At 46.5% G+C, this 26555-nt stretch overlaps 1 protein-coding gene across 5 annotated transcripts in view; it reads left to right on the top strand.

Moving 5' to 3' along the window:
* SYNDIG1 (synapse differentiation inducing 1) overlaps positions 1-26555 on the top strand; it is a 117360-nt gene that overhangs the window by 17701 nt on the left and 73104 nt on the right. The window contains exon 1 of one of the 5 annotated variants that reach the window (XM_060032922.1): positions 3087-3189. The exons of the other annotated variants lie outside the window; for them this stretch is intronic. The gene's annotated coding sequence lies outside the window, so the exon portion shown is untranslated. Of the gene's footprint in view, positions 1-3086; positions 3190-26555 lie in introns of those variants that run through there. 5 annotated transcript variants of the gene reach the window in all.

The raw sequence follows: 26555 nt of genomic DNA, 5'->3' as shown, positions 1-26555 counted from the left end.
ACGTGATCGTGGATGTGAATCAGTCACCTGGGACGGTGTGGGCTGGAACCTTCCAGAAAGACTGGTTTTTCATCCTGCCAAGAGCTGAGAGTTTTTATGAGCCAGGCTCTGATGTAAGTGACCTCAGGTGGCCTCAGCTGTCAGGACGTGCATCCCTGGGTGGTGTGGGGACAGGCAGGCAGTCTAGACTGTGGAGGAAGCAGGCTCACGTGACAGGCAGACGGGCCATTGGAACGATCTATGTGGTGGACATGGTTGGCGTCTGTAAGAGAACGACTTCAGGGCTGAGATCCTAAGGACAGGAAGGATCCAGCTGAGACAAGACGTGCTCAGATGGTGTGGGCCCGGCAGCCGAGTCCCGATGGACCTACGCAGAGAGCCGGCCATGCTGAGGGAAAGGCGGGGCCGCAGGGCCTCTCCAGGCGGAGGGGCCAGGGCCAGGCTGTGTTCTGAGTCCATCGGGACCCTCGCAAGTGGTTGGAGCAGTAGCGAGAGGCTCTGGTTCCTGAGGGGTCCGACTCTGCTGTGTCCGTGAAGGGGAAGCAGGCGGGCAGGCCATGGCCAGGGACTCCTGGGAGGGACTGGACTGCCGGGGTCACGACAGGAAGAGGCGAATGGAGGATGGCTCAGGTCTAGGACCACGTGGCTGAGGGGCTTGGATGCCCACGAGGCAGGGCTCCTATTCGCTCACTGCTTGGTGTCCAGGGCCCAGAAGTGACCTGAATCCCAGCGGGCACTCCGAGCTGTGTAGAGCTGGGTCAGGGGTGGAGGGAGGGCGGGCTCTGCCTCGAGGCTCCGGGACTGGGGGGCTTGGCCCCCTGGGAGTGCCGGGCCGGCCGCCCGCTCAGAGGGGGCCTGGTGGGTGCCAGTGTGGACACCACCAGCATGTGGCGGGTACTGAGCCTGAGGACGGGCTGAGCCCACCCAGGGGAGAGGCAAGAAAGGAAAGATGAAGAAAGGACCAGGCGTCCTCCTGGCTTGTGGAGTCTGGAAAGGAGACTTAGGATCAGCCCAGCTAAGGGGAATAAGGGGCAACAGACACCGTGGGCTCGGCTCTGTGAGATCTCGGGCCATGGAGGCCAAGGCTGGAGGGTCTCAACCACCCTCTTCACTTACCAGGTGTGGGGTCAGGGAGGCTGGAGGGGGGCAGGGGCTTCGCCAAGAAAGCACACAGTCAAGGGAATTGTGTGTGTGAGTGTGGGATTGTAACGATGGATCAGAGATCACACTGTGGGATTGGGGTGTGAGGTGATCAGACAGTGAGAGATGTCAAGGTCCGTGGGTTGGAGCTCAGTGCTGGGGGCAATGGTGGAGGCCTGATGCTCCGGCAGGTGAGTGGAGGTATCAGAGAGAGGATGCTGAGGAGGGAGGGAAGCGCTTGAGAAGCCGGGGAGCTGGGTGGACCCTGAAACCACAGAACAGTGACATAAGAGGTGACCAGTGGAGAGACAGTGGCAGGTGTAACATCGCCCATTTGTGAGTGGTTCCTGCAGGTGGCAGGAGGGAGTGGGCAGGGTAGGGGCTACCAGGACTGGCCACGGGGAGGACCAGGGGCCCCATTCTGGTTGCTGGCCCCTCTGCTGTACAGAAGGCCAGAGTGGCTGTGCAGGGGAGCCCCCGCGTGCTGGGGAGGGGACCCCAGCATGGTACCACGTGGTTCTGGCTTTCTTGACGCCCCTGGCTGGGGGCACATGGCAGCCCTCCTCCCCCTCCGAGCTGGACCCACAGATGCCCTTTATCCCACGGGCAGGTGTGAGGTCCCTCCCAGCATGCTAAGTTTCTGTGTCTGTGTAGGTGCCCCTGTTAGGAATGGTGTACACTGCTCAGATCAAGGTCCCAGAAATGCCAGTTCTCATTTGCTACCTAACACCTATCGGTTAGAAAGAGTTTCTATTTATTGGAACAGTCACTCATGCACCTACTATGACTGTGGTCATTGACATCGTACTGACTACACTTACACTGGATAAATTTAAACTAAGACAAGGATTTGACCTGGCAAAGGACCCGTGTATCTGGGTCCTAGCAGCTCCCCTGCTAGGATGGGATTTGCCAACTCAACTCTTTGACCTGTGGAGAGGGAGGGGGGTCCCTCTGAGATGCTTCAGATGACAGGCCTGCCTCTGTGAGCAGGAAACGTCCTTCAGACCCCCCGCCTGCTGCCCAACTTGCTGGAGCTCAGCTACTTGACCGCGTTTTGGGGTCCCCTCCCCATCACCTCCTTTTGGGGAGATACAAAGCACTCATCCTTTGTTTCCCCCACCTCCATTTATGTCCTGGGCATAACCCAGTTTATAATCTGAGCCCACATCTTTCCATTCCCCACGGCTAACTGGTTCCCTGAGGGCAGCAAGCCTGGGTGTCACCTGGGGTGGGACCAGGAGGCAGCTTGGGTGAGACTCACCCCATTGACAATCCCAGCCTCAGACTGTGTCGATCAGGTTGGAAGAAACACGGTAGAGAACCTTCCTTTCTGACAATCCAGTGGGGATTTACTCAGGCAGAACTAGGGCCAAATCCTAAAACCTGGCCCTTGCTTTCTTCAGGCGTGAAATAGGAGCAGTTCTGTGTAATCCTAAACTTTTGGGGGGATTGATCAAGATCACCTTGGTGAGGTATATGAACCCCTAGGCTAACAGTAACTGCCCGATAAATGGGATTGTTACTATTTTATATTCAGTAACCTTTAGGTTGACCTATGCTGCAGAAGCAGCAGGAGAGGAACCCTGTCTCTTGCATTTCTGGGTGCATTTTAGGGTAAGCTTGTCACTTGCTGCCAAAAACCCAGCTTTGTGTTGATGGGGTTGCATGGAATCTGCAGGCTGACCTGAGGAGTGTGGCCATCGCGGCAGCGCTGTTTCCAGTCTGTGAACATGAAATGCCTCTGCCTTTACTTCGTTCTGTAATTTCTTTAATGGAGTCTGATCGTTTTTGGTGTACACATTTCAGCTTCTTCTGTTAAATGCATTTTATTCTTCTTGATTCTAAAAGTGTGGTATTTCATGTGATGGAATGAGGGTGGGCTTCCAACAGACCTGGATGTAAACTCTGCCTCTGTTCCTGACCAGGTGTGTAACCAGCTTCTCTGGCCATCTGCTTCCTCCCTCATAAGTGGGCATCATGTCCCATGCTGGGGTCGGCGAGGTGATCACCCGGTTAACGAACGTGAGAGAACTCAGCACAGTGCAAGTAAATACTAGTTTTACTCCTTCCTTTACCGCATCTGCAGTGAAAATGATGATTTTTTTCCACCTATGACATCTTGTCCCCATACACTAAGTTAAAATACCCCCAACAGAGTCGAGGAAAAAAAGATCTGTCTGCTTTTGTACTTAAGATATTTTAAAATATTTTTTTAAAATACTCTTTTTTTAATTAAAATTATTAATGAGGTGGTTTACATATTTTTAATTTTTCTTTTTTTTTTTTTTTGGCTGTGTTGGGTCTTTGTTGCGGTGCGTGGGATTCTCGTTGCTGTGGCTTCTCTTGTTGCGGAGCACAGGGTCTAGGCACGCAGGCTTCGGTAGTGGTGGCACACGGTCTCAGTAGTTGTGGCTTGCGGGCTCTAGAGCACAGGCCCAGTAGTTGTGGCGCACGGGCTTAGTTGCTCCCCGGCATGTGGGATCTTTCCGGACCAGGGCTCGAACCCATGTCCCCTGCATTGGCAGGAGGATTCTTAACCACTGCGCCACCAGGGAAGCCCTCACTCTTTTTTTCTTTTGAGTGATATAATTTTTATCTATTTCTAATTTTCAATTTCTCCTTATCCCCTACCCCCGAAAAATCCCTTTGAGTTTGTTTGTTTGTTTTTGCCCTAGATCCAGCTTTTATGGGCTTACTAAAGAATTTTCTCTCTTCCAAGTAGCACTAATACAACTTTCATCATTTACTATCTCATTGCTGGCTCATATTTTCTTAGAAACATGGAATTTTTATAGGACATTAAGATCCAAGGCGGCATCCGTGTCCAGGCCCTGTGGGGCGTCATACTTCACACACGGCTTCACCGTCTGGCTCCGTGAGATGCTTGGATAAGCACAGCTTTAAAGATGCTGACTCTTATCAGTGTGTCTCTCTGAACATCAATGCTGCCCCAGGAGGAGCACAGGACAGAGGACGTGGGATTTCTACTTAGAAGCCACTGCTGGGGGTGATGCATTTCCCACAAAGCGGAACAAATTACACCAGTGATCTGCCGCTGCCAGTCGGGACATGTGCTCAGGACCCCGGGTGGGACCCACAGGAGCATTTTCTAATCAGTGAAGAAAACGGAAAGCAGAAACAGGTGGCTTACCAACTCTACCACACAACCAGTAAAAAACTGAAAAAGAATGAGATTTCCTCAAGCTAGCAAACATCTGGAATGATTTGGAGCTTTTAGGAAGAGAAGTATATATATCTACTGATCTAGGTACATAGTATATTTGCAGATTTCATATACTTAAGTATATTACACATTCTATTTTATACTTTATGTAGTACTATCTACGCTTTGCTTTGAATATGCTTTTATAGATAATATACTAAAAGGCCTCAAAATTATTATTTAATCGTGTTATGGGCTGAGTGTTTGTGTCCCCCAAAATTCATAGGTCGAAATCCCAACCTCGACTGTGATGGTATTTGGAGGTGAGGCCTTTGGGAGGTGATTAGGGTGAGATGAACCCTCATGATGGAATATTAGTAGCCTTAAAAGAGGAGGAGAGAGGTCTCCCTTCTGCAGTGCAGGTACCCAGGCAAGGCCGTGTGAGGAGGACACGGGGAGAAAGAGGCCGTTGCAGACTAGGCGGAGAGCCTTGCCGGAAATACTGGCCCCTTGGTCTCAGATTCCAGCCTCCAGAACAGCGAGAGGATAAATGTCTGTTGTTTAAGCCGCCCTGTCTGTGGTACTTTGATGGCAGCTTAGCTGACTTTGCATCATCCTCGGCACCGGCCCTGGGTGACAGCTAAGATGTCGTCTGTGTGATGCAGAGTCCAGCCTTCAAGTGTGTTCCAGGCCCTGAGGCGGCTGTAAACCGCCCAGCCGTGTCCGTTTCTGTGCCCAGCTGCCTTCCTAACAGGGAGCTGCACAGAGCAGAGGTTGGAGACGGGGCTCTGAGGCCAGATGGGCGGGGTTCAAAGTCCACTTCGCACTTACCAGCTGTCTGACCCTCAGACTTTCTGCCTGTGCCCCTCAGTTCCCTCTTCTGAAGCGGGTGGTGGCAATAACAGTGCCCACTTTACAGGATGGTGGGGACAGACCAACTGTGAGGGGCTGGCCCACCTTGCCCCCCTGTTATCACCCATCACGCTTCGAGTGTACCCATGGAGGTAAACAAGACGGCCTCGCGGTCTCGTCCAGGAGTCTCGTGTGCAGATGCCTCTGCACCCTCACCTCTAGGAGCCCAAGTTCCTTATAGCAAAAAAACACCTGCCACTTTCTACCCGCCGCTCCTGTCCAGCAGTGGAAGCCCCCTCAGCCTGCACCAGGGCCGGGGAGCGAGGGCCGGAAGCGGTGGATGGGGGTTGGTGTGCAGAGGCCCCTCGGGTGGGATAACTCTGCCTGCGGGTTCCGCATGGTCCCTGGGCTCCCCGGCAGGATGGGGCCCAGCTGCCAGCAGCAGAAGCGGCTTAATAGCACACACCTTCCTGGCTCCTCTCTGCCCCCTGCCTTACTCCCCACTACCTGCCCGGCGTTTCTGGAACCACCTCCCAAATAAACTGCTTACACTCCAGTCCTTGTTTCCAGCCTGCCCGGCAGCCTCGGGCATCGCCATAGATGTGGAGTCGCAGCCCCACTGAGATGGTGGCACTCCTGGGAGGATGTGCTTGTCTCCTGCTCACGAGATGAGCTCTTTCCCAGGCCGGCGAGGGCAGGGGCTGGGGTGTCACTGGGAGGCAGTGTCCCCTTGGGAAGCGGCCTTGCTTGTGCATAATGTCGCTGCCGATGTACAGAGCATCACAGCCTCTCAGGAAGAATCATCTCCCAGGCACAGACGGCAGTGAATCTGGACGAGACAGAACCTCTCCGGATGCTCACAAAGGAATCTTCTCCCGCAGAGCCAGCTGGGAAAGAATGTGACTTTGAAACAAATGTTCACTGGCCTCGGCAGGTATTTTAGTGACTTTTAAGAGAAAGCGTCAATCCATGGACATCCCATCCAGAATCTCTTAAGAACATGTAACTTGCATTTCCAGATCAAACGTACATCCCCACGTATAGCACCATTTGGTCAGGAAGGCGTGAAGGCCTGCCGGGCTGTCCTTGGCCATTAAAGGTGACAAAAATCAAAGGTCACAGAAGTAAGAAGAGCGTGCCAGCAACCGTATTACAAAGAAACATGCTTCTGGGGTGTCTGGAAAGCACCTCCAAGAGTTTTATCGGTACTTATATTTATTCTGCTTTAAACTCTGACTAGTGAGGTCTTCTCTGTTTATTAAATTAACTCTGACAAAGCTTGTTCCATGCTTATTCAGACGTCAGGGCATTAAGCATGTCACACTTGTGCTCCAAGTTTCAAGGACCCTTTATACCAGATGCGTGAACCATCCTTTGCCCCAGATTCGTGGTCAGGGTCTCAGAAACTCTGTGGCCTTGAAGCAAAGCTGGTGAGCAAACCACACTGTCCCCTCCTCTGAGCTGCTCCTTCCCGCGGGCCGTGGAGCAGGGCTGGCTTCCCTGAAGGAAGAAGGGCTACTGATGGCTGGGAATCTACAATTGATGCGGAGCATCGATCACCCAGGGCGTGACAAGGATGCGTGGCAGTTAACAAGGCTGATTTACCAACTCTCCGGCCCATCCATAGGTGATACTAATGAGGTGAAGAGAAAAAGATTAGGGAAAAAATGAGACAGGACCAGGAGAGAGGTCAGTGCCCCAAATCCTATCATGGTGTCCAGAGCTGGCTGAGAGCTCACAGCAACAGTGCAAAGAGGGAGACACTCTGAGCAGCATGACTCATGGTGTCCAAGCGGTAAAAATAGCCCAGGCTCATGCGCAGCTTGTCTATTTCTGCTCCTGAGATGAGATGCAAAGTCCTCCTGGAAGCAACAATGCACTGCAACACACAGTGTCCCCCACACACCCCTGGGTGCCTCCCCACCCCACTCCCAGGCCCTCTGCCCTGCTCCAGCCTGTCCACGGCTCCCACCCATGTCACTCACGTCTGCCTCCCACCCTCAGGTAGAGCGTGGGCTTCACGAGGATGTGGCTTCCTTGCGTGGCCGCGACGTGCGTCCAGCACCAAGGACAGCGTCCAGCCGCCTGTGTTCCTGGCTGAGAGGATTGAAGAACTTTTCCTTTCAGCAGGTCTGATCCTTGCAAAGAAGAGACCGGCCTCCAGCCCAAGCAGCTCCTGCTGCAGACATGCTTGGCCTGTGGGTCTCTGGTGGCCTGTTTAGTGCAATACAGGCTGTGGCATTTCTAGTCCAAGGGTCAGATAAAGATGCCATGTATAAAGGGACCACATAAACAAAAAAAAAATGTTCAAGGAAGCCCATGGAAGGAAGCTAGAGAATAGAGGGAACTGAGACAAACTGAGGAAACCCACGCAGACCGCCTGTGGGCTGACCAGTCTCCACCTGGCCCCTCAGTCCCCACCTATGGCTGTGAGGCTATTAGGGGGCTGGTCCTTGGGGGTTTATTTTTCCCACTGTGAAGCATGGAAATTCTTAAGTTTGCAGTTTTCTTCAGAGTGGATCAAGACCCAAACTTGAAATCTGTAGTTCGTGAAGAGTAACTTTTACTCCAAGGAAGTGAAAAACGGCCGGTAGGGCTGGAGCACGGAAAGCTGGGGGTGGTCGGAGTTGAGGTGGAGAATTAGACAGGGGTTGGCATGTGCTGGGCCTCTCAGGCCTTGGTCTGCATCCGGGAGTGGTGTCACTGGCGGGACTTACACAGGGTGTCACCAGCAGCTGCCCTGGCCAGGAATGGGTATGGGAGGAGCTGGAAGGTGGCGGGGCTGGCCTGGGTCAGAGACGTAATCGCAGGACGGCTCAGTGACTTGATTTTGACTCAGTGAGGAGCAGATGGTGGTAAAATAGGCTCCCAGGTTTGGGGCTCGTACAGGTGGACAGGTGGTGGCTGTCCACGGACACACGTGGGACGAGAGCCAGCAGAGGGCTTGGGGTGCATTGAGTCTGATGCTCTTGAGAGGTCCTGGTGGGGATTCTGGGGGGTCTGGTGGGCAGTGGCACGTGGGTGAAGTTGGCACCAGGGGCGACAGGGAGATTACCAGGGAGGAAAGACTTAAACCCAGCATTTAAGGGCTGGACGGAGGAGGTTGGCCTGGCAATGGGGGTGGGGAGACCTGGGGTGGGGGCAGAGCAGGAGAGGGGGCCATCAGGGATGCCTCGAGGAGATGGCCTGGAGGAGAAGAGGCTGTCGGGGGCTGTTTCTGGAGGTGGAGGTGATGAGGCATGAAAGCCTCTTCCTGGTCCACGGTGGGGGGTGGGGGCAGGACCAGCTTGGTCCCTGCACAGCCATGCCCCAGATCCGCCCCCTCACTCAGCTTCCCAGCTGGATTCGGGTGGAGTGCAGGCGACCGGATGTCACACCCTGGGGGTTGTTTTTTGGCGGTGCTGCAGCATCATTAACAAAAGTTGAGTTCAGCGGGATCCCAGGCGGCCCCCACCCATTCTGTTCTGTCGCCCTTCGCCTCCCTGAGCTGGCTGGGGCGATGTGCCGACTTGCAGGGCTCTGCGTTCTCCTAAGGGGAGCAGGTCTGGACATGAGAGCAAAGTGGGCTGGGGCTTCTCAGGAGATCCGAAGGCCCAACATGGGAGGTAAGGGCAGGCCTTACCCACAGCACCTGAGGCCAGGTTTTAGGCGTCTGTGGATGGTGACGTGTCATTCGAAGTTTCCCTCCTGCTAAATGCTGTGGCACAGGGGGAACCAGAGGCTGGGTCTAAAACAACATGGCTAAAGGAGGTGGCTTCTTCTATCGGTCCAGAATATGTGTCCCAGGATGACAGATATAAAAGAGGGGCTGTGACATAGTCTCAATGCTGACTCTGAGGGGGTGTGATTAGTCCCACCTGTCCAGCCCTGGCCCCAATCTACCCGCATTGTTCAGCATGACACACCAGGCTCCACTGATGGATCACCTCCGGCGGGGGGAATCTTTCGAGGTGATGCAGCCGTGCTGGGGGCACGGGGTGGGGTCTGTTAATCCAGGCAACTTGTAAGACCAAGGGCACGTGGGATGAGGTAAAGTTACACCTTTATCCCAAATATGCCCAGTGTCCGAGGAGCAGCGCTTCCAAGGCGCAGGAAAGAAAAACACATGCAGGGTCACAAGTCAAGTTGTCCAGAAACCGAGCCAGGTTTAGGAGAAACAACGTCCCCGGAGACATGAGAGCGTGACAGCAGCTGTCCCTAATGCCACCAGGGTTAAGGGGGCCAACGTCCTGGTGTAACATCACTTTTTCCCCTGAAAGCTGAAGAAATAAATTCTCAAACTTAAAACTTCCCAGAATTCAAGTTTCTTGAAATCGTGTAACATTAAGGGCTGGCAGGAAACGTCCTGATACAGAAGCCCCAACAGGTCATAGCTGGAGAAGAAAGCATTCCAGGCGTGGCCCCGCCTGCAGCAAAGGTGCCTGGTGACCTCACTTCCAGGGAGCGGCTCTCCCCGGACCCGCCCGGCTCATTGTCAAGAGTCAGCCCACTGGCAACCAGGTCCAGTGTGTGGGGAGGTCATAGCACCTGGTCCATGGAGCTGAGGCCACTCCCGGGCCACTGACTCCTTCCGCAGCCCACCAGACACCTGGACCAGAGGGTACCTTCTGCTGCTTGCCGTGATGAGCGCCGCAGGCATACGGACAGGGGCCGTCGGCATCTGCAAATCCAGGAACGCAAGAACTTTTCCTGATTCTTCATCCTTATTTTCCGGTGGCTCCTGAGGGAGAAGCAAATAGAGGCAGGGTCAGTTTATCCCGGGCTGCTGAGAGCCTGGGCTTTTCTGAAAGATGCTGTTCAGAGCTCAGGCCTTAGGGCCCCCTTTGTATGAAGCCTGCTCCTAGCCTGGCCCTCTGCACCAACAGGAACCCAAATTCGCCACGGTCGGAGGGCTGTGAGCATGGGAGCCCCAGGGGAGGGGGCCACGGAGCCCAGAGGAAGCCCCTCGCTGCACCTGCTCAGCACACAGGACAGGTGTCAGCGAGGTGGCAGGTCCCTCCTCTGACTTCTGGGGACCCCTCTGCCGGAGAAAAGAAAGTGAGCCCCCGGCGGATGTGAGCAGGGCACCCACAGCAAGGCCAGCCTTCTCCACCAGGAGGGAAGCAGCCTGCGCTGGCCTCCTGCAGGCCGTCTGTCTCCTCCCGGTCTAGGACGCACTGTGGATGGTTTGCCCAGAACTCGTGGATCCCAAGCAAGGAGCTCAGCGCCAAGAAGGGCGGGGCTTAGGCAGGAGGTGCTATGTTCCCGCAAATCCGGGAAGCCCTAATCAGGAAGGTCAGCCAGCCGTGATCCCTCGTAAGAGCCGCGGCCCAAAGGGGCCGCTCAGGCATAACTAGAGAGAAGGGTCTGGGTCTCCCTGAGGCACGTGTGGGCCTAAAAGCAAAGGCCAGTAAAGAAGTAAAGAAACCTGCCTGAGAAGAGGAGGGGATAAAACAGACTAGGGAGGTGAGAAGGAGGTTAAGAGGTGACCCAGTGGTTAACAGTGGGGAAGTGGAAAGTTAGAATTAGGAATGATATTTAACTGTCAGATAATTTAACTCTCCAAGGAAGAAAAAAGTCAACGAGATGAAAAAGATTGAAGATAAATGTTAAAACAAACAAAAACCACAGAGGCAACAAAATTAAGAGGAAAGCCTAGAAGTTAAAGATTGAAATTTAAAATAAAAACAAAAACCAAATGAGCACACAAATGTTAAAACAAGACTAGGAATTGGAAGCTAAATAGATACAGTTCTTCAAAATGATTAAAAAAAACAAAAGACATGATTGTTCCAGCTCCCAGCCCCACCTACCCACAGGCACGCTCTGGCATACTTGTGAGAATTGAAGGGAAAAGGAAATAAATAGAGGTAGAAGTAAGGAGCCTAAAGATTAACTTAAAGATATTGCCACCAGGCCAATAAGAAATAAAAACACAATTGCAGGGATGCCAAGTCCCACAACAGAATGCATTCATTGTGACTTAAGAAAGTAACACGGCGTAAAAAGACCATAAATAAAATGTATGAAGGATTCCAAAGGCTTGCGGTGTAAATCTCTCTCCGGAGTATCACTTTACTGTATGATGTCCCTGGGTCCCTGTAATTTTTGCAGAAACCCCTGGCACAGATGCCAGTTGCTCAGAATTTATGACCAGCTGGGCGGCAGACATGTTTTATTCAGCCCCAGAGGGGTTCAGCGATTCAGTGCCCACGTGCATACACACACACACACACACACACACACACACACACACAACTTCAATTAGTTGTCATTTTAAAATAAATCTGGGTCTCTGGTTTCTTGTGAACTGTTTATTCTTTTTTTCTCCCTCAACTTATTTAAAGGTATACTTTTTATTCATATTGCTAGGTATGACTCTTAAAATTTTAATGTGCATTCCTTAATGTACAAACTAGAGTTAGTGCTGTCATCGTCCTTCTCCTCAGTGATATAAAGATCTTAGAATCCTCCTCATGCCTTGCATGATTGTTCAGGATTTCTGTTCCCTCTCACTTTGTGACACCAGAATTCATCATTATTGCTGCATGGCTGCTGTCATCTGCTGTAGCCAATGCTTATTAATGATTGATCACATTTCTCCCTTCCTTACGTCTTCACCTCATTTCTGCATTCTGCAGTCAATTTCCTTTGGTCTGGAGAACATGCTTCAGTAGCCTTTTCAGTGAAGGTCTGTTGCTGGTTTATTCTGTCTTTGGCCAAATGCATTTTGTTCTCGTTTGTGAAGAATAGTTTAGTTACTGAATCCTAGGTCCAGAGTGTTTTCGCACTTTCTCTGAGGTCTTTTTGATTTTTTTACGGTTTCTGTAGCTGTTGTTGAGAAATCTACTCTTGGTTTGCCTTTTTCCTAGAGACAATCTATATATTTTCCTCTTGTCAGGATCCTATTTTTTGTAGTTTTACTCTAAGATGTATAGGTGTGGAATTACCTGCATTATGTGCTTCTGAATCTGCAAATTTACATCTTTCACTAGTTCTGATAAAATCTCAAATCTCTTTAAACGTTGCTTCTTTCCTTCTCAATGTTCTCTGGAATCCCAGTCTCTTCCTGTAGTATTTCTATCAGTTGATTAAGGGACCTTCTCATTTTACCTTCCTGCCTTCTCATCTGTGTCTCATGTTTCTCACTGTATGCTGACTACAGGCAGTAACAGCACTGCCGTATTACTGTTCCTTAATTCCCTCATCAGATACGTCCAGTGTGCTCAGTAACCCCTCCGTCGTGTTTTAAATTCAATACATATTTTTACTTTAGGAAATTCTAATTCGCCTAGACTCTTTTGATAGCGTGCTTTTCTCTATGTGGTTTAGTGCCTCCTTGCATGCCTTGAACATCGTAAAGCGACTTACCGTATCACCTCTTTCTTACTGTCCTTTATCCAGAGTTCTTGGGAGGCAGCTCCATCCGCTGACACAGGCACATGGTGGGTTGTTTCTTGGTAAATTTTAAATGTTTATACTGTGATCCATCTCACTGGAACTCTGAAAATTCTGGCTGAGGATTTACTGAGGGAAAGGTGCGTCTGGCAGGTGCCCAGGGGGTCCCTGACTTGAGACCATTTTTTAATGTGAGTTTCTCAGCTTGAGGGGTTTCCTGACCACGTGCATAATAACGTTTCAGACCTCAGTTCTGCATGATGTGCAGTTTCCAGCAGAGAACGTGCCACAGTCTCAGGCCCACACTGTGCTGATGGGCAGTGATTCTAGGCAGTGCTTTCACTGCACGTGTCATCCTTCGAGGATCCCCTCTTTATGTGGGGCCTCAGTCCCTACTCCTCCCGGAGGGACCACTACAACCCAAGCCCAGAGAGACTGGCCTCTCCCGAGAGAGGCAGCAGCAGCAGACTCTGTATTTCACATCTGTCTTTAACATTTCTGCCCCTGAATATTTCCCTTGCTCTCTCGTGCGCTCAGCTCTGCCTTTTGAAGCATCTGCTGCTATGCAACGTGGTCAGATGCTTTGTTGCAGGAGGTTACACATCGTGTGCACAGTCTGCCTCAATGGAGAAAGCAGATTTCTCCCGAGAAATGAGATGATCTGGTGACACCAGGACTGAAATAGGCTAGAAACATGGGTGGGGCAAGTGCTCTGCGGTCAGCCTCTAATCTGTCACTTGGAATATTATCCTGGTCCCTGTGCTGGTGTTTGTGATCCAGCCTCATTCGGTGCCTATATTTTCTAACTTTAAGGCTCACTGTGTCGAAGCCCGCCAGCTAAGACCAGCAGGAGCACAGCCTGGAATCAAATGAAATTGGCCGTATTCAGCCGCTGCCACAAGTCAAGGGGGGCTGCGTAGACTCTCGAGAGCATCCTCAGAGGAGGAGGGTCCTGAGGATTGGGGCTGGTGCTCAGTGATTCTCAGGAACAATTGGGGAGGGGGCAGTGATGGGGGCAACACTGCGGAGAAGCCTAGACAGTAACCTGTATCCAAGCAGCGGGGCTGGGACGGCCGTTGGTGAGAGAGGGCATCACTCAGAAGCAAAGGCTGAGGCAGGTTTGTGGCTGCAGTGGGTTTTTTGTGCAGAAACAAGAATTTTTAATAGGAATTCTCTGTGTCCTGGTGGAAACACTGTATCACCAGCAAGGCTGATTTTTCCCTTACCTCACGTCTTGGGACTTAACTAACCTTTCAGGGAAATGTTTTCGTCAAAGAGAAACCCCTTGTTCTGGAGGAAAGCTCGGCTCTTCTGAAGCTCCTGTAGGAGGAGCAGCTGCCCCCTGGCCCTGCCTGCGTCCCAGCCTCTGGTTCCTGCCGCGTCCTGTGTGTGACGGCCTGAGCATCCCCGAACTCTGCGTCTTCACTCATAAAGCCCCGTCCACTGCATGTTGAGGAATTCACCTGAGAAGTAGCCGGTTCCCATCTGCTGCAAGGTAACAAAATTGATGAAGCAGCCGGTGACCTGCGATGAGGTCCCCACCCCGGCCCCCTAAGGCCTTTGCCCTCTGTCGTTGGTCCAGGCAGGCCCAGCAGGCTCCCTTACTCCAGTTGTGTTTGCTAGGTGTGTGGAAGCCGCCAGACTGGCAGAGGGACTGAAAATACGCAGCGGGGAATAAGTCTGAGATGTCGCCCACGCCTGGGTGAAAGGTGACTTGCTCTGTCTAAGGCAGACTCTGGTGCATGCATTTCGGCTACTGATGTCGCACGTTTCTCAGGCCAAGCTGGCCCTGGGCTTCTCACACGAAGGTCCTGAAAGCAGCCTGAGCGTTTATTGTGTTAGTTAATTAGAAGGTGGGCCGTGGACCCAGTGTGAGATTGTGCTTCCATTTCTGAATCCTTGTAATAAAGAAAGTGTGTTTCTGGGTTAAAGAAGCCCTTCGTTATGGGGAAAATGTGAGGGAATGTCATTTTTCGTTTTTATGCTTTTAGTGTATTTTAGCAAATCTGAGGGTTAGTAATATCCCATTGCATGGGAAAGAGCAAACCCCTCTCGCAGTCTGTTCTTGTGGGTCCCTGAGATCTCACGCTGCCCCCTAAGCGTCTTTCTGTAGACGGTTTATGATGTGAATGAGGACCTGGCCGTGTTCTCCTTCTGGATTCATTTCTGTGAATTTGGGATGGTAAGAAGCGTGTCATTCTTACAGCTTTCTTTTTACTCTTTTCCATGAAATGGATCCTAGCAACAGCCAATCCACAGGCCGCTTCTGTTTGTGTCGCCTCTGTGGATATAGAGGGGCTGCTGTGTGGCTCCTTTGATCCTTTGGTAATTTTATTCCTCATGAAACTCTGGTCTGCTGGGTGCACCGTCAAGTTCTCTCTCCCTCTGTCTCTCCCCTGCGCAGTCACGTGTGTGTGTGCACGCACACACACGCACACACATCCCTACCACCCCGCAAAGCACAGGATGTAACTACTGCAGGTTAAGCCTATTCAGTAAGCAGCCCACCCGAAAGGATTTTCTGAGTAGACATTGCAGTCTGAGGTTCTCTTTAATATTGTATTTCTCCAGTTCTAATATGCACTGTCTTCACACTTCAACGTTTCTGAAATTTTGAAATAGGGACGCATCTTACTATCAATGGCTACTGAGACTTGTTGAAATATGACAAGGGTTTTCCCTGAGTGTATCTTTATGTATGTGAGCAAATTTAAGTGAATATTGACTGCACAAAACAATAACAAAGTATTATAGCGTTTAAATATATATACTTAATATAATTTTATATTTTTAAAATAATATTTTGTATATATTATATATATATGATTTTAAATAAGGGCAATAATAGTACTGAATTGGGGGACTGTAACCTGAATTAACATGTTCTAAGGTTCTTGTATTTTCCAGAAAGTGGTAAAAGAACTAATTTATATTAAACTCAAATAACTTCAAATTTACTGTACCTTATTGGCTTGGACGCCAAAGTCGTTGCTTCCTTTTTTGAAGGAAGTCATTTTTTTTAATGTGGTTAAATGCACATTACATAAGCTTTACCATTTTGACCATTTTTAGATATGCGGTTCAGTAATATTAAGTATATTCACATTGTTGTGCAACCATCACCCCCACCCATCTCCAGAACTTTTTCGTCATCCCGAATTGAACCTTATACCCATTAAATAATAATTCCCCTTCCCCATCCCCCAGTCCCTGGTAACCACCACCCTGCTTTCTATCTCTATGAATTTGACGAGGAGGTACCTCCTAAAAGTGGAATCATACAATATTTGTCCTTTTGTATCTGGCTTATTTCACTTAGCGTCAAGTTTCCTCCGTGTTGTAGCACATGTCAGAATTTCCTTCCTTTTTAAGGCTGAATAATATTCCATTGTATAGATGTATCACATTTTGCTTATCCTTCATCTGTTGATGGGCACGTGGGTTGCTTCCACCTTGTGCCTGTCGTGATTAATGCGCTTACGAACACAGTGTACAAATATCTCCTGGAGACCCTGCTCTCGGTTCTTTTGGGTAAATACCCACAGATGGAATTGCTGGATCATATGCTAGTTCTCTGTTTAATTTTTGAGGAACCACCAAACTGTTTTGCACGGTGGCTGTACCATTTTACACTCCTACCAGCAATGCACAAGGGTTCCAATTTCTCCACAATAAGTGACTTAAAAAATATTTTGGTGGTTATTTGAGCAAGGATAACAAAGGCACAGTAAAATAATAAGTAGTAGACAAAATTAGCAGTGAAAATTCCAGACCTCTCACCTTGAGTCCTAACACATCAGTCATACCCCCATCTTGCTCCCCAGAGGCCACTTGTCCCTCTCGATAGCCATCACGACACCTGTACTGCTGGGTGCATCTGGTTTTTTCTTGATCTGTTGGCTTTAGATTCTGTCCAGTGGACTCCCTGCTTCGACAGGGGAGAATTTCGCTTACTGAAGGCTAGAATGAAGATCACTAATATTGCTGCCCATCTCCTTCCACCTCCCCCAACCTTTCTGGTGTGTAATTTTGAATTCTTCTGTCTGTTACTATTGTATCTGTAAATGGACGTGATTAAACCCCCATCTCCCATCTTCCTACCAGGCAGGAGGAGGCCGTGGGCGGCACGCTTGCCCACTCTTCTTCCCTCATACCATGTGCCTTCCTGTGAGCTCGGCTGTTTCCTGAATTAACTCTGGGGTGAGTGTGTCTCGCTTAGTGGCTGTGAGTCAGATCCTGAAATCAGGCTTCCTGGCTGTGACTCTGGCTCTGCTTGCAGGTGAGGGCAGGGTACTCAGCCTCTTGGTCCTTAGTTTCCCCATTGATGGAATGAGGATAACGGTAATACCTACCTCAAGGGGTTATTTTGAAAAGTAAACAGGATAATCCTTATAAAGGTTTTAGCACAGTGCCTGGCATTTAGGAAATGCCCAGCACTTCTTGGCCAAAATGATGATGATGACAACTTGGTCAGGACTGGTAACCTTTAAAATCTGTTTTTTAATTATGTAGATTCCAAATGTTAAATTATTAAAGTTATCATCATGATTCGATAAATATTACTGACTGTAAACTCAAGCTGTAGTGATAAAATACTATTTCCTCTGTACTAGTTGCCAGTAGCAGACCTCCTGTACCAGAAGAAGAAATAGTCTTAGTGTCCAGGTCAAACGGGTTCTGCCCTTTTATGTTCCAAAGCTGCCCAAAATAGTGAGAAATTTTGTTTTCTTTGTATTTAGACACATGGAACTCTTGTACAGTTTTTCTGGTTGTGTGTTTCTCCTGCAGTTTCTAAATAACCTTCTTTTAACATTGAGGGAAGAACCCTGTCCCTTCATCCAGCATCACTGGTGTCTTCTAGCACCGTGTTTTTTCTGTCTTTCCTGTTGTTGAGGAAACAACACAACAAACATAATTTGCCTTTGTGAAGCCCACAGATGTTTGTTATAAATTAAACAGATTGCTGCAAGAAAGCTGCTATACAGGGATTTCTTTTTATTCATTTCTGGATATTCACTGTTTCTTTTATCCCTGATTACCCACTTCTTTGGTTTTCACAGTCACTTTTTTTTCTGGAGTAAATGTGTGAGCAACTTATTTAGAGAGGGCGTGTGCGAGGTAAATATTCTGAGTGCTGAAAATATTTACCATTGTTGTTCGGTTTCCTTTTTGTTTTTGCTCACACTCGAATGATTGCTTGCTGGGGTGCATAACTTAAAGTTTTTCTCCCGACTTTGAGGGCACGACCCCACTGTCATTCCAGCCTGTGTTGTTCTAATGGAAAGTCAGGTGTCAGCCTGTGTGCCCGTCCCCTCAGCCACCACCCGTGTCCCCTCGGATTCCAAGCTTCGGCCACCTCGTCCCTTCCTTCTTTCAGCTCTACTGTGGCTTTTCAAAATTCTTTAAGTATTTGTTACTACTTTCTTTTCTAGTAAGACCTTTCTTATTCTTTTTTCTTTAATAGACCTTTATTGGAGTAGAACTGCTTCACAATACTGTGTTAGTTTCTGTTGCACAACAAAGCAAATCAGCGATATGTATACACATGTCCCCATATCCCCTCCCTCTTGAGCCTCCCTCCCACACTCCCTATCCCACCCCTCTAGGTCATTGCAAAGCACTGAGCCAATCTCCCTGTGCTATGCTGCTGCTTCCCACCAGCCAACTGTTTTACATTCGATAGTGTATATATATCGATGCTACTCTCACTTAGCCCCAGCTTCGCCTTCCCACTCCATGTCCTCAAGTCCATTCTGTATGTCTACCTCTTTATTCCTGCCCTACAACTAGGTTCATCAGTACCATTTTTTTTTAGATTCCATTTACATGCATTAGCATATATTTGTGGTATTTGTTTTTCTCCTTCTGACTTACTTCACTCTGTGTGACAGACTCTAGGTCCATCCACCTCACTACAAATAACTCAATTTCGTTTCTTTTTATGGCTGAGTAATATTCCATTGTATATATGTGCCAGATCTTCTTTATCCATTCATCTGTTGATGGACATTTAGGTTGCTTCCATGTCCTGGCTATTGCAAATAGAGCTGCAGTGAACATTGTGGTACATGACTCTTTTTGAATTATGGTTTTCTCAGGGTATATGCCCAGTAGTGGGATTGCTAAGTCATATGGTAGTTCTATTTTTAGTATTTTAAGGAACCTCCATACTGTTTTCCGTAATGGTTGTATCCATTTACCTTCCCACCAACAGTGCAGGAGGGTTCCCTTTTCACTACACCCTTTCCCAGCATTTATTGTTTCTAGATTTTTTGATAATGGCCATTCTGACTGGTGTAAGGTGACACCTCATTGTAGTTTTGATTGCATTTCTCTAATAATTAGTGATGTTGAGCATCTTTTCATGTGCCTCTTGGCCATCTGTATGTCTTCCTTCGTGAAATGTCTATTTAGGTCTTCTGCCCATTTTTTCACTGGATTGTTTGTTTTTTTGATATTGAGCTCCACGAGCTGTTTGTATACTTTGGAGATTAACCCTTTGTCTGTTGTTTCATTTGCAAATATTTTCTCCCATCCTGAGGGTTGTCTTTTCATCTTGTTTATGGTTTCCTTTGCTGTGCAAAAGCGTTTAAGTTTAATTAAGTCCCATTTTTAAATTTTTGGTTTCATTTCTGTTATTCTAGGAAGTGGGTCAAAAAAGATGTTGTTGTGGTTTATGTCAAAGAGTGTTTTTCCTATGTTTTCCTCTAATAGTTTTATAGTGTCTGGTCTTACATTTAAGTCTTTAACCCATTTAGAGTTTATTTTTGTGTATGGTGTTAGGGAGTGTTCTAATTTCATTCTTTTACATGTAGCTGTCCAGTTTTCCCAGCACCACTTATTGAAGAGGTTGTCTTTTCTCCATTGTATATCCTCACCTCCTTTGTCATAAATTAGGTGCCCATATGTGCATGGGTTTATCTCTGGGCATTCTATCCTGTACCATTGATCTATATTTCTGTTTTTGCACCAGTAATACTGTATTAATTACTGTAGCTTTGTGGTATACTGTGAAGTCGGGGAGCCTGATTCCTCCAACTCCGTTTTTCTTTCTCAAGATATGCTTTGGCTATTGGGGTCTTTTGTGTTTCCATCAAATTGTAAGATTTTTTGTCCTAATTCTGTGAAGAATGCCATTGGTAGTTTGATAGGGATTGCATTGAATCTGTAGATTGCTTTGGGTAGTATAGTCATTTTCACAATATTGATTCTTCCAATCCAAGAACATGGTATATCTCTCCATCTGTTTATGTCATCTTTGATTTCTTTCATCAGTGTTTTACAGTTTTCTGAGTACAACTCTTTCACCTCCTTAGTCAGCTTTATCCCTAGGTATTTTATTCTTTTTGTTGCAATGGTAAATGGGAGTGTTTCCTTAATTTCTCTTTCTGATTTTTCATTGTTAGTGTATAGGAATGCCAGAGATTTCTGTGCATTAATTTTGTATCCTGAAAACTTACCAAATTCATTGATTAGTTCTAGTAGTTTCTGGTGGCATCTTTAGGATTTTCTATGTATAGTATCATGTCATTGGCAAACAGTGACAGTTTTACTTCTTCTTTTCCAGTTTGTATTCATTTTATTTCTTTTTCTTCTCTGATTGCTGTGGCTAGGACTTCCAAAATTGTGTTGAATAAGAGTGGCAAGAGTAGACATCCTTGTCTTGTTCCTGATCTTAGTGGAAATGCTGTCAGTTTTTCACCATTGAGTACAATGCTTGCTGTGGGTTTGTCATATATGACCTTTATTATGTTCAGGTAGGTTCCCTCTATGCCCATTTTCTGCAGAGTTTTTATCATAAATCGGTGTTGAATTTTGTCAAAAGCTTTTTCTGCATCTATTGAGATGATCTTATGGTTTTTATTCCTTAATATGTTAATGTGGTATATCACATTGATTGACTTGCATATATTGAAGAATTCTTGCATACCTGGAATAAATCCCACTTGATCATGGTGTATGATCCTTTTAATGTGCCATTGGATTCTGTTTGCTAGTATTTTGTTCAGGATTTTTGCATCTATGTTCATCAGTGATATTGGTCTATAATTTTCTTTTTTTGATATCTTTTTCTGGTTTTGGTATCAGGGTGATGGTGGCTTCATAGAATGAATTTGGGAGTGTTTCTCTCTCTGCAACTTTTTGGAAGAGTTTGAGAAGGATCAGTGGTAGCTCTTCTTTAAATGTTTGATAGAATTCACCTGTGAAGCCATCTGGTCCTGAACTTTTGTTTGTTGGAAGATTTTTAATTACACTTTCAATTTCATTACTTGTGATAGGTCTGTTTATAGTTTCTAATTTTTCCTGGTTCAGTCTTGGAAAATTGTACCTTTCCAAGAATTTGTCCATTTCTTTGTGGTTGTCCATTTTATTGGCATATAGTTGTTTGTAGTAGTCTCTTATAATCGTTTGTATTTCTGCAGTGTCAGTTGTGATTTCTCCTTTTTCATTTCTAATTATATTGATTTGCATTTTCTCCCTTTTCTACTTGATGAGTCTGGCTAAGAGTTTATCAATTTTGTTTATCTTCTCAAAGAACCAACTTTTAGTTTTATTGATCTTTGCTATTGTTTTCTTCATTTCTATTTCATTTATTTCTGCTCTGATCTTTATGATTTCTTTGCTTCTGCTGACTTTGGGTTTTCTTTGTTCTTCTTTCTCTAGTTGCTTTAAGTGTAGGGTTAGATTGTTTGAGATTTTTCTTGTTTCTTGAGGTGAGATTGAATTGCTATAAACGTCCCTCTTAGAACTGCTTTTGCTGCATCCTATAGGTTTTGCGTCATTGTGTTTTCGTTGTCATTTGTTTCTATGTGTTCTTTTATTTCTTCTTTGATTTCTTCAGTGATCTCTTGGTTATTTAATATCACACTCTTTAGCCTCCATGTATTTGTGCTTTTTACAGGTTTTTTTTCCTGTAATTGATTTCCAATCTCATAACATTGTGGTCAGAAAAGATGCTTGATACGATTTCAATTTTCTTAAACTTTCCGAGGCTTGATTTGTAACCCAAGATGCGATCTATCCTGGAGAATGTTCCGTATGCACTTGAGAAGAATGTGTATTCTGCCACTTTTGGGTAGAATGTTCTATAAATATCAATTAGATCTATCTGGTCCGTTGTGTCGTTTAAAGCTTATGTTTCCTTATTTACTTTCTGTTTGGATAATCTGTCCATTGGTGTAAGTGGGATGTTAAAGTCCCCCACTATTATTGTGTTACTGTCAGTTTCTCCTTTCATGGTTGTTAGCATTTGCCTTATGTATGGTGGTGCTCCTTTTTTGGGTGCATAAACATTTATAATTGTTATATCTTCTTCTTGGATTGACCCTTTGATCATTATGTAGTGTCCCTCATTATCTCTTGTAACAGTCTTTATTTTAAAGTCTATTTTATCTGATACGAGTATTGCTACTCCAGATTTCTTTTGATTTCCATTTGCATGGAATATCTTTTTCCATCTCTTCACTTTCAGTCTGTATGTGTCCCTAGGTCTGAAGTGGGTCTCTTGCAGACAGAATATATATGGATCTTGTTTTTGTATCCATTCAGCCAGTCTGTGTCTTGGTTGGAGCATTTAATCCATTTACATTCAAGGTTATTATCAATATGTATGGTCCTATTACCATTTTCTCAACTGTTTTGTGTTTGTTTTTGTGGGTCCTTTTCTTCTCCTGTGTTTCCCGCTTAGAGAGGTTCCTTTAGCATTTGTTATAAAGCTGGTTTGGTGGTGCCGAATTCTCTTAGCTTTTGCTTGTCTGAAAAGCTGTTGACTTCTCCATCGAATCTGAATGAGATCCTTGCTGGGTAGAGTAATCTTGGTTGTAGGTTTTTCTCTTTCATCACTTTAAGTATATCCTGCCACTCTGGATACTTCTGGAAACCTCTGGCCTTCAGAGTTTCCACTGAAAAATCAGCTGATAAGCTTATGGGGATCCCTTTGTATGTTATTTTTTGTTTTTCCCTTGCTGCTTTTAATATTTTTTTCTTTGAATTTAATTTTTGTTAGTTTGATTAATATGTGTCTTGGTGTGTTTTTCCTAGGGTTTATCCTGTATGGGGCTCTCTGTGCTTCCTGGACTTGAATGACTATTTCCTTTCCCATGTTAGGGAAGTTTTCAACTATAACCTCTTCAAATATTTTCTTAGACCCTTTCTTTTTCTCTTCTTCTGGCACCCGTATAATTCGAATGTTGGTGCGTTTAGTGTTGTCCCAGAGGTCTCTGAGATTGTCTTCAATTCTTTTCATTCTTTTTTCTTTATTCTGCTCCTCGGCAGTTATTTCCACCATTTTGTCTTCCAGCTCACTTATTCAATCTTCTGCCTCAGTTGTTCTGTTATTGATTCCTTCTAATGTATTTTTCATTTCAGTTATTGTGTTGTTCATCTCTGTTTGTTTGTTCTTTAGTTCTTCTAGATCTTTGTTAAACATTTCTTGTATTTTCTCAATCCATGCCTCCATTCTATTTCCGAGATTCTGGATCATCTTTACTATCATTACTCTGAATTCTTTTTCAGGTAGATTGCCTATTTCCTCTTCATTTATTTAGTCTTGTACGTTTTTGCCTTGCTCCTTCATCTGTGACATATTTTTTTGCCGTCTCTTTTTTTTTTTTTTTTTTTTATTGGTCGGATTGTGTTTCTGTCTTACTGGTTGTTTGGTCTGAGGCTTCCAACATTGGAGTTTGTAGGCTATTGTGTAGAACTGTGTCTTGGTGCTGAGATGAGGAACTCCGTGAGGCCTCACTCCAATGGATATTTCTTTGGGTCTGAAGTTCTCTGTTAGTCCAGTGGTTCCGACTCGGAGCTCCCACTGCAGGAGCTTTGGCCCAACCCCAGGCTCAAGAACCAAGATACCACAAGCTGTGTGGGGCAGCAAAAAAAAAAAAAAAAGAACAATAAAAAAGTAAAAAATAAGATTAGACTAGGAGACTATAAGATATGTTAGAAAGAATGTAAAAATAAAAATATAGATGAGTAAACTGGAAGGTACATCAGTACCACAATAGTAAAAAAGAGGAGGAAGGAAAAGAAGAAAAAAAGGAGGGGGAAGGCCTTGACTGTGGATGGCAGGGCCTAAGCAAGGGCAAGATTTGCACAGTGGGCAGGGCCAATGCTCAGGACCCATAGCACTGGAAAAGCCCCTGGGGGCTGTAGGGGGTTGGGCTTGGGCTCACGGAACAGAAGGGGCCCAGGCATGCCCCCCACCCCGGTCTCAGAGGGCAGGGGACCTCACCTGGGAGCCCAGCAGGCTTCCTGGGCTTGAGTGGGTGGGGCAATCACCCTCCACTCCTCTCCCACTCCTCCCAGAGGGCCCCTCCCACCTGCCTCTCCTGATCTCCCCAGTCTCTCTCCTATGCTCCCAGGACCTACACGGCCTGGATGGGGCTTTGGAGGTGGGGTACCAGCTTGGGAGCTCAGCAGGCTCCGACCCCAGTGGGCCAGGTGATCGCCCTCTGCTCCTCTCCAGCTTTTCCCAGAGAGTCCCTCCTGCCTGCCTCTCCTGATCCTGTCTGGCCTCCACTTCTCCTCCCCACTCAGTCCCACTATGTCCTACCAGTTCACTTTGGGGTTCCTCCTGTCTCCTTGGGCGTCAGAGTCCCCCACCAGTGGCCAGTAGGCACCATAGTTGTGGGAAGAGGCTAACTCCACGTCTTCCCACACCGCCATCTTGACTCTGCCTCTCTTATTCTTTCAGTAGTATTTTAATGAGATCTCCATCCACGGTCAGAAGCCCAGCTTGGTCATGGGCACCCAGCCTCTCATCAGGGCCACCAGAGGCTTTTCCAAAGAACAGACTTTGTCTTTGCTGGTTCCCTGTGTTGTGCCTCTGCTTTCTATTTCACTATTTCTGCTCTTATCTTTATTACTACCTGTCACATGTATTCATTCCCTTTGTTATTATTTTGGCTAATTTATTATTTGGATGTTGACTCATTATGTTTCAGCCTTTATTTTCCTAATATATGCATTTAAGGCTATCCCTTTTCCTCTAAGTATCTCTTCATCTGCATCCCTAGGTTTTGATATGTAGTTTGTTTTATTTTTCTTTAATTTATTTATTATTTTTTTGGCGGGGGGGCCGTGTTGGGTCTTTGTTGCTGCGCATGGGCTTTCTCTAGTTGCAGTGAGCAGGGGCTACTCTTCATTGAGGTGCACAGGCTTCTCACTGTCGTGGCTTCTCTTGTTGCAGAGCACAGGCTCTAGGCCACGTGGGCTTCAGTGGTTGTGGCACGCGGGCTCAGTAGTTATGGCACGCAGGCTCTAGAGCACAGGCTCATTAGTTGTGGCACACGGGCTTAGTTGCTCCATGGCATGTGGAATATCCCACTTCCCAGGCTAGGGATCGAACCCGTGTCCCCTGCATTGGCAGGCAGATTCTTAACCACTGCGCCACCAGGGAAGCCCCCATGTAGTTTGTTTTAATATGTAGTTTTTTCACTGTGATTCAGTTCTAAATAAATTTATATTTTGTTATGATTCTTGTTTGGTCCAATGTTTCTTAAGAATGTATTTCTTTTTTCTTCACTGCCAAATGAGAGTGGTTTTTACTAAATGTATTGACTGCTATATCAACGGTGTTGTGGTTAGAGAACATGGTCTATAAGATACTGATTATGTGAAATGTGTTGGTACTTCATGGCTTAGTACTTGATCTACTTTTGAAAGGGAGGGAGGAATGGACGGAGGGAGGGAAGGAAGGAAAACTAAGGAGAAACAGAAAAAAAATACATGTGCCTAGAAGAATCTATTCTTTAATTTCTGGATGCAGAGTTTTATATATGCTCATTGCTTAAAATTGCTACCGTTGCTTTTTGAATATTCCATGTCTTTCTTATTTTGGGTCTATTTCTTAACATAATATAGAGAGTGTTTTGAAGTCTCTTGTTCTGCTGGTGAAGATATCCCATTATCCCTGTAATTCCACCAATTTCGCTTTGTAGATTATGATATGAATTGATTGTGTGCACAGAAGTTGATCATTGAGCCTGGTGAGTTGAACCTCTTACTATGTATTATCTATGTTGCTATGTAGTGGCATTTCCTACTCCTTGGTGTCTACTTTGTTTCTGATTCACTAAACTGTGCCAGGTTTATTTTCTGCTTAGGATTTTTCTTGTATACATGTTTTTCATCCTTTTGCTTTCAGTACTTCCACGTCCTTATGCTTTAGGTGTGTCTCTTATAAATAACATATGTCTGGATACTGTTTTGTTTATTTATTTATTTTTAAAGAGACAATTTTACTTCTTTCTTTCCATTCTTTTTTCTTTTTCTTTTTTTTGGTTGCATTGGGTCTTCATTGCTGCGCACAGGCTTTTTCTAGCAGTGGTGAGCAGGGGCTACTCTTGGTTGCAGTGTGTGGGCTTCTCATTGCAGTGGCTCCTCTTGCTGTGGAGCATGGGCTCTAGGCACGTGGGCTTCAGTAGTTGTGGCACGCAGGTTCCGTAGTTGTGGCACACAGACTTAGTTGCTCCATGGCATATGGGATCTTCCCAGACCAGGGCTCAAACCCATGTCCCCTGTATTGGGAGGCGGACTGCTAACCACTGTGCCACCAGGGAAGCCCTGGATACTGTTTTAAACCCTGAGTAAAAATCCATTTTAATTGGCATTTTCAACTAATTAATGCCTATTGTGAATGCTGACATATTTTCACTAGTTACCTCAATTTTTTATTTTTATTTTTGTACTGCTTTTTTTTTTCAGTCTTATTCACTTTTTCTCTCTCCTGATTTGAAATGTGTATACTATTTTTATTCATTTGGTAGTTATCCTTGAAATTTACCCAGGCGTATTTAACCTAAGTCTAAAACTGAATAATTTAAGACATTTGTGCAACATTGAAAGGTTCTTAGTATCACCCACTTCCTGATTTACATACTATTGTTTTCCAGTGTTTAAATTTTTTAGATGAACCTCACAGTTCAGGGGCGGGGGTCGTATATCCTCATTATTTGTTTGGATTCACGAATGTGATGTTGGTTTCTCTGTTCACCAGTCCTTGCCTCCCAAGCTACCT

The sequence above is a fragment of the Delphinus delphis genome, chromosome 15, assembly GCF_949987515.2.
Source record: "Delphinus delphis chromosome 15, mDelDel1.2, whole genome shotgun sequence".
Taxonomy (NCBI): Eukaryota; Metazoa; Chordata; class Mammalia; order Artiodactyla; family Delphinidae; genus Delphinus; species Delphinus delphis.
The sequence above is the reverse complement of the archived record's forward strand: the minus strand, read 5'-3'. Positions and strand labels throughout refer to the sequence as shown.